Source organism: Helianthus annuus, chromosome 1, assembly GCF_002127325.2.
Source record: "Helianthus annuus cultivar XRQ/B chromosome 1, HanXRQr2.0-SUNRISE, whole genome shotgun sequence".
NCBI lineage: Eukaryota > Viridiplantae > Streptophyta > Magnoliopsida > Asterales > Asteraceae > Helianthus > Helianthus annuus.
The window spans coordinates 134,897,799-134,906,993 of NC_035433.2; positions in this window are offsets into that span (position 1 = coordinate 134,897,799).

A 9,195-nucleotide genomic window follows, 5' to 3' on the forward strand; every position below is an offset into this window, starting at 1 on the left:
AGCCCAAATTACCTTTAACAATGTGTTAGTGGTAGTAAGGGGTCGATCCACGAAGAGTATGTGGTTTGTGTATGGATTCGAATGAATTATAAACGATTGTCACAATTTATGAAGCTTGCTAAAGTATTTTTGGGTTTTCGTTTAATTGAGAGAAATGATTTTTAACTAAATGGATTTATGAGAATGATTGAAAAATACTACTTAATGATTGCAATAAAAACGGTTGTAGAACGATAATAATAAAAAAGGAATCACACCCGGTTTCGGTAATATTTAACCTAAGATTTCTACAAGTTCTAGTTTCAACTCAAATGCATTTGATTAACGGATTTAGTGTACCGTGACTTAGGTACTACTAACTATCAACGCCCCGAAGAACGGACAAAAAGACACTTTGTAATCAACACAAGTAAATCCTAACAATGACAATGTACAATTACATATCACCGTTTCGCGAAGTCATAACTTTTAACATCGCTCGACAATTCACGAATTCGTAACAAATGTAATACTATTGTCAAGAGTTTCAAAAACCAAATACAAATTGTCACTAAGTTAAAACAAGAACAATTCAAAACCCTAGAATTAACAACTACCTACACCGGGGTGAAACCGAGATGATTAGCCGCTCATGGTTGAAGAAGCTTGATCACCGGATGTTTGGAACGCGGAAGGATTCATCTTGAAGCTTGATTGGATGGAGAATTGATGGATGTTAGTTATGGATGGTGATGGTGGAAAATGGTGAGTGATTCGATGAACTAGGGTTTGAGGAAGGAATTAGGGATTTGATGATGATTCGGTTGTTGAGATGATGATAGTTGAATGATTGGTGAATGATAGTGTAAAAGATGGTGTGTGAGGCTCCAAAAACAAGATTCAAACTCCTCCAAAAGTGTAACTCCCGAAATCAATGAGTCCCCACCAATAAAAATCGAACTTGACCCTTAATTCCTCAAATTTTCGCGTTGCTGGTTTTGACAAGCCGTCGCCGACGGCCCTCAACCCGTCGGCGACGGGCCCTGGTTTTGTCTCCTGCTCCGACGCGTTAATTGACTGGTTACGGGAAAAAGAGAGCCGACGGGTTTATCTGGGGGGCGTCGCCGACGGTCCGGACCCCGTCGGCGACGGGCTCTCCTTTGTGAATCCTCCATTTTTCGCTCCCGACTCTCCCGGTTGATCCATGACGCATTCTGGTGCTTCGGTTTTCGACCTGGTGATCCGTAAAGCTCCCGAAAAGCTCCTTAAACTTCATTAAACCTGCAAAACACAAATCTAATTAAAAGTGACCGGGAAACTGGATGTCTTTTTGCCCTATCGGGAAGTGACCGGGAAACTGGATGTCTTTTTGCTCTATCGGCCGATTCTTTTTCTTTGGATCGTTTGCTCATCCTTTCCAAGAATTCCCAATCATCATCCTCATGATTGCTCAAGAGGGTGCCATTGCTTGTCGTCTCAAGCCGATTCCAAGTTGCATCATCCAAACCCCGTACAAAGCATTTCACCAACTCCCATTTTTCTATTTGGTGATGTGGGCATCTCCTCATTAGCTCTTTGAATCGGGTAAATGCTTCATGTAACGGTTCACTCGAAAGTTGACGAAACGACCGAATTTCATCTCTAGCATCGTCGGTCTTGGCCATGGAATAGTATTCATCCAGAAATGCTTGTTGCATTTGTTCCCAAGTTCGAATACTATTGGCCGGAAGTGTAAGGAACCACTGTTTTGCCTTGTCTTTCAACGAAAATTGAAATAACCGAAGCTTCACTTCCTCTAGTGCGAAATTATGCCCTCCAATAGTATCACAAATGGAAGAGAACTCCGTTAAATGTGTGTACGGCTCATCATTGGACCTCCCATTGAAGTGAGGAAGTATGTTGATGTAATGCGGTTTACAATCAAACATCCTCCTTTCGCATACTATCGGAGAATTATTCTCGGTCACTATCGGGCGGAAACGGTCATTTACTCCCCGTAGAGGTTGTTGACGACGTTGTGGACCATTAACCTCTTGATCGACCGGTCTTCGATTATCCCTTCTCTCACCTCTTTGATCCCCCCTTCGATTATCCCTTGGGTTACCACCTCCCACGAAACGAGGAATCCGGTTAGGGTTTACATTGTTGTTGTTGTTATTGTTGTTGTAAAACCCATCATTCCGGTTCCGTTGGTTATTGTTTTGTGGTTGACGGTTGTTCCCATATCCATCGTTTCGTCCACCTCCATAACCGTATTCATCTTCCCCAACATAATTGGCGTTTTGGTAACCAAATTCCTCATCGTCATACCTTCTAGCATTGTAGACGTTTCCCCTATTCACGTAAACCCACTCTTCATCATCATTAGCCCGATCATCGTAATACCCCCCATCGTCCGAATTTTCCGTATGAATGCTTACGTGTTCCGGCGATTGATAACCGGGAACACTGTACGGTTCATCATCGGGGATTGCATTCCTTAAATCGTCGATGTTGAAAAACGGGTCTTCATTTGCGGGATTGCCGCGATCACGGTTACCTCTTCGATCGGAATTGACATTCCGGTCATCAAGGTTGATAGGTAACGATGCTTGTCGGTGAAGGGGTTGTTGTTGAGGTGTTCGTTGGGTGTTGTTGGTATTTTGGTTTCGGAAAGGTGGAGTAGGTGGTCTTGCATTGGTGTTACCACCCGGTTGTTCTTGAGCGGGATAAAAGGTTCCTCGGGATTGGAATTGATTTGGGTTGAGGTTTTGGTTGGGGTTAAAGTCTTGGTTGGAGTTGTGGTTTGCCATTGAATCGGTTTCAATGGTCGGTGTGAGTGGTGGTGTTTGGTTGGTTTGATTAGAAGCAAGAGTTGCTTCTAACCGGCTTGCTAGGTTTCTTCTTGCGAGTCTTTCAATTTCCGGTTCGTAGACTAGAGGTGAACTCCTCCCGGAATTGCGTGTACGCATGCACTACCTGTAACCTGCACAAGTAACACACCCCGCGTAACAAGGAAAAAGACAATACATAAAGAAAGCAAAACAAATTAAACAGTTAATCACAATAATTCAAACAATATCCAAACACAAAGCACACGCACTCCCCGGCAACGGCGCCAAAATTTGATCGGAGTGTCGCGCTCCGGTCAAAGATAATATTTATAAGCCCAAATTACCTTTAACAATGTGTTAGTGGTAGTAAGGGGTCGATCCACGAAGAGTATGTGGTTTGTGTATGGATTCGAATGAATTATAAACGATTGTCACAATTTATGAAGCTTGCTAAAGTATTTTTGGGTTTTCGTTTAATTGAGAGAAATGATTTTTAACTAAATGGATTTATGAGAATGATTGACAAATACTACTTAATGATTGCAATAAAAACGGTTGTAGAACGATAATAATAAAAAAGGAATCACACCCGGTTTCGGTAATATTTAACCTAAGATTTCTACAAGTTCTAGTTTCAACTCAAATGCATTTGATTAACGGATTTAGTGTACTGTGACTTAGGTGCTACTAACTATCAACGCCCCGAAGAACGGACAAAAAGACACTTTGTAATCAACACAAGTAAATCCTAACAATGACAATGTACAATTACATATCACCGTTTCGCGAAGTCATAACTTTTAACATCGCTCGATAATTCACGAATTCGTAACAAATGTAATACTATTGTCAAGAGTTTCAAAAACCAAATACAAATTGTCACTAAGTTAAAACAAGAACAATTCAAAACCCTAGAATTAACAACTACCTACACCGGGGTGAAACCGAGATGATTAGCCGCTCATGGTTGAAGAAGCTTGATCACCGGATGTTTGGAACGCGGAAGGATTCATCTTGAAGCTTGATTGGATGGAGAATTGATGGATGTTAGTTATGGATGGTGATGGTGGAAAATGGTGAGTGATTCGATGAACTAGGGTTTGAGGAAGGAATTGGGGATTTGATGATGATTCGGTTGTTGAGATGATGATAGTTGAATGATTGGTGAATGATAGTGTAAAAGATGGTGTGTGAGGCTCCAAAAACAAGATTCAAACTCCTCCAAAAGTGTAACTCCCGAAATCAATGAGTCCCCACCAATAAAAATCGAACTTGACCCTTAATTCCTCAAATTTTCGCGTTGCTGGTTTTGACAAGCCGTCGCCGACGGCCCTCAACCCGTCGGCGACGGGCCCTGGTTTTGTCTCCTGCTCCGACGCGTTAATTGACTGGTTACGGGAAAAAGAGAGCCGACGGGTTTATCTGGGGGGCGTCGCCGACGGTCTGGACCCCGTCGGCGACGGGCTCTCCTTTGTGAATCCTCCATTTTTCGCTCCCGACTCTCCCGGTTGATCCATGACACATTCTGGTGCTTCGGTTTTCGACCTGGTGATCCGTAAAGCTCCCGAAAAGCTCCCGAAAAGCTCCTTAAACTTCATTAAACCTGCAAAACACAAATCTAATTAAAAGTAGGCTATTCCCGATTAAAAGTCAAGTAAAAACATCAACTTAAGCATTAACGAACACCGGTTTTCAACCACGCATCACATCCCCACACTTGTCTTTTGCTTGCCCTCAAGCAAATCCGCTTTTCACTTTCATGTGAGTCAAACAACGAATACAAATCCCATTCCCGAGACAAAGGTTAAGGTCTGTTGTCATGCAAAAGTTCAAACTCTTTACCATCTCCACATATTTACCGGTAAAGTGAATAATCACTTATAATGATGGTTATCCAAGATTAACCCGCCCGTAAAACTAATAAATCATGCATATCCCTCACAATGTGCTCTCCACTCGGCTTAAAATTTGCTAATATGTATAATGTATTAGCATTTCAACAATTAATCGCTCAAAACCGATTAGAACACGTACCCGCATAGGCTTGCAACTCAATCATTCTCCACTATCGAACACAAATACTAAGCACAAGTCAAAAGGTCTTTGAAGGGTTGTAACGGGGCTAGGCTAAGGGTAGGGAATGGGACATTTTAAAGTGGTTATGGTGATGAAAAATTCGATTTTTATTACAAAAGACTATCCTAAACAAAAGTAAACTATAAACATCACTACAAGGCAACAACTTAAGCCTTTTATTCAATAACTACTAACACTTCTTTTTGTGTTTTTCTCAAAGCTTTTTCAATCTTCTTCTTCTTCTTCTTCTTTTTTTTTTCACGAATCATAACAACTATACAAACTTAAGCTCCTATAATGGAATTTTCATCACACGAGTTTAAAACGAAAAGGTTTAAGGTTTATGGGCTATAGGGTGGTCAAACGAAAGGTTTAGGCTCAAAATGGGCAACTAAGGAGTTTGTTCGGGTAAGGATATAAAATGGTTTAAAGAGAAAAAGGTTTACCTAATGCCTTAATCATTCTCGTGCTTGTATTTGGTCTATAGTCTCAAACGTATCAAAAGTTGCAAGTTCTACAATACGCGACTAACGGTCCACTCAACAAAGAAACATGTAAATGTGAATCTATGATATATAAGTGGCTCAAACCTCACGTATAAGGGTATGATATGTGATATGCATACATTACTAGCTCCTTAGGCGAATTATTCCCAAATAACCACCCGCTAAATACCCGTTATGCTTATTAATTTGAACTTGACCATGACAAAAGACCAAATGGGTTGTGACATCCCTCGTTGACTTGGTTACTTGTGCTCTTAAGATTGCTTTGAAAACAAGACATTTTTGAAAAATTTTTGAAATTTTCCCCCATCCCCACACTTGAGGTAAACATTGTCCTCAATGTGTAGTGTTTAAATGAACGGGTCAAAATCGAAAATTTTTACTACTCCCCCATCCCCACACTTGAGGTACATATTGTCCTCAATGTGTAGGAACTAGAGTTTTAAAAATGCACAAGGGATGTGACACGACTACCTTCCCAACTTTTCACCCCGGAAATTAAAATACACATTACAATCCACTTATTCTAAACTAACAATCAAAGCAAAAAGAAACACATGCACCTGATTTTTATCGCTTGATGCTCATATCCTTCGTCTCTTCATAAAAATGGTTGTCTCGCGAACCCATCGTACCTACAAATTCTAATCCTTGTGTAGAAGCATGCTTCTCACAATCATCAAAATTTGTTAGTCACTTAGTTCTACCCTTTTTATGAACATTTTACCAAGTCATGCATTATTTTACTTTGATTTTATGTGGAAAATATTTTACAACAACAACAAACCTAACTCACTTTCGTAGGAATCACGACGGCATTTAGCATATGCATGCAAGCCCTTTAAACCTCCCGATAGCTCGGGAGGACGAGTAGGTCTCGTGAGGGTTATATAGGGAACACACCCACAAAGTTCATTTAACTAGGCGATAATTTAAATAATCAAAATGAAAAGAACGAAAATAAACTAAAAATATACAACAACAACAACAACAAAAAACATACCTCGCCTCTACCGCTGATATCGCTCGTTCGGATCCATTGGCGGGTTGGGTTGGTATGGATAACCAGTGAGGGCCTCGAACATCTCCCTATAGTTATCTAAGGGACTTTGCTCCCCTTGAGGCGGTGGTTGGTACGGGATCGGGATGAAGCTAGACCCTACCGCTTCGGGCCAATGTGGAGTCGGGTCGGATGTGCCTTGTGGATGGGGAAGATCGAAGTAATTTGTCCACCCCGAGTGCTCGGCGTAGGGGAGGCCGGCTTGGTAGTCTCTATGGTGCCGCTCCTGATCATGCAGCACTTTAGCGTTATTCATCGTCATTTGTTGAGAGACGTACAGGGCACTCCACCGGCGTCGGTTCAATTGTTCTTCTTCCTGTCGACGCGCTGCCTCTGCTTCTTCCCATGCCCGTCTTCGGGCTGCCTCATCCTCCTGCATCTTTGCCAACTGTTCCATGTGTGATCTTTGCATGGCTTGGAACAGTTCTTGTTCTTCTATAAACTTGTTCATTCTTTCACGTTGGGCTTCTTGAGCCGCCCAATATTCTTGCATTGCGGATCCATGCGACCCTTCCCAAGCTTCTCTTCTTTGACTGTATTCCCGTCCTTCACCGATACACGCGGAGACATTGTCATATATCTCCTGTTGCCCCCGATCAAAATTATTATAGGAGGGCACCCGCCTCCTGGTCACAAAACCTGCCACCTCTGCGTTAATTTCCCTATGTGGCCGCATATATCGTTGCCTCGGCCTTTGTGCACCGGAGGGTTCAGCTTCCTCCTCTTCTTCACCCATTTCCACGTCTTCTTCCACGATGGGTGGTGCTCCAGCAGTACGGACTCATACTTGTTCCCCAAATCATCGGTCACAACGTACTTGTTTCTCGAGAACTTGACTTCTATCTTCCAATTCTTCCGCATGTAAGCCAAGTTAAATTCCTCCACCGGCTTAGAAACCCATAGTGATTCCGGGGGTAAACAATTTTGTTGCACAATCATGGCGCTAATGAGTCGTGCATACGGAATAAACCGCCTCTGGGACGACTCCCTGGTAGCCCATGTGTTCATCATCACTATGTGTCTCCACGATAGTGTTGGGGTCCCATACAGTAAGGCATGCACCACCCTACAATCACTTACTCTCACTCCCCCACGATCACCAAACCTTGCCAAGATGTTCTCAATCGAGATCCCTTGAAGAATCTTTCCTTCGAGCGACATTTGCTTTCGTTTCATTTCTCCTCCTTGGTGGGTCGGTAAGATAACATCTAACAGTTGCTCGAAATCGTTGTTGTTCAAATGATTATCCAAAAACTGCTCGATGGATGGATAATCATAAGCTTGTACTCCCAAAGAGTCGAAACGAGCAATACGATTCATGGTCTCGAAAGACATCGTCATGTTCCCTCGAGTAGTCTTCCCCACCAACTTCCACTGTGAAGGAGATTCATTCTTGTTCAAAAGCTTCAAGGTAGACAACCATTCACATACTTCCGACAAGTAAATCCTGGAAGTATTATCTTCGCACCAATCAAGAACGCTTTCCCATCCTAAACGCTCAAACATTTGCACAATACCGATATTACGAAATTCTTCCACGTTCACCACCCTTTCACATATTACCCTTGTTGGCACTAAGGTATTCACACCGTTCACCATCTTCCACTTCCACAACTTAGCCTCTAACTTCCTGTCTTGATAATGGGACAACGGTTTGTTCTTCTCGTCATCCCAAATTTTAGCACTTTGGCTATCCCTGAACTTCGCCCACTCCCAATCCTGCCTGTACAACCTCGGATCATTCTCCTCCACGGAGCTTAGTTGCTCCCACTTCTTCGGTATTAAACCGGAAGAAGAACCAACCCCGGATGATGAAGCTTGGCCTGTAGTCTTTTGTCTCTTGCTTCCCGCCATGACTACAATCACAAACAAGCAACATCAATATAAATTCAACCTTCATTAACTCCCAAACTTTGAACATGAGGTATGATGTTGACATTTAAATTAACAAGTGAATGTAAAATCGCCTCTTTAAACTTCCAAAGTCGCTCACTTTATCATAAACTTATTAATTTTCTTGTTAATCTTACAATCTCTTATAATTTCAACAAAAGTCAACATCACCTTCATGTTCAATCATGTTCATAACAGTGTAATCACTTCACTATGGTTATGACATACTCAATTTCCATTCGAAACAACTAATCTTCCTCAAAATCATGCTAGCACAACATACATTGTCTAAACAACCTGCTCTTAAACCAAAAAGTTTAAAATTGCGGAAGAAAAACACTAACATATGATAATCAAGCATAAATTTAAGAAGAATCCATACCTTTGTTGTTGTTAAACAAGAAGAACTAAGAAAAGATGACGAATAAGCAACTTGATGAACACCCTTTCAAAAACCCTAGATAACACGCCCAGAAATCTCGCACAATAGCAAGAATTGATGAAAACCGTGTTGGGGGTTTTGTTCCTCTTGAAAAATTACCCAAGATGGACCCGAAAATCAACGGATTTGGTGGAGAATTGAGGAAGTTATGGTAGCTTGAAGGTTTAGGGTTCTTGAGGTGAAGATGGAGAAGATGAAGAAGATGTATAGGGAGAATGAGTTAGGTGAGAGAGAGAGCAGGGATTTTGTGGTTGCAATTGAAGTGTAAGGAGTATGGGTCAAGTATGTGGTTAAATTTGAAGTTGGAAGATGTTTAATTGAGGTTGGTAGGGTTTTAATTCGTTTTTGTACGTGTTGGAACGAAACAGCACCGGAAGCAAAACGGTAACCCGTCGCCGACGGGTCCCACCCCGTCGCCGACGGGCA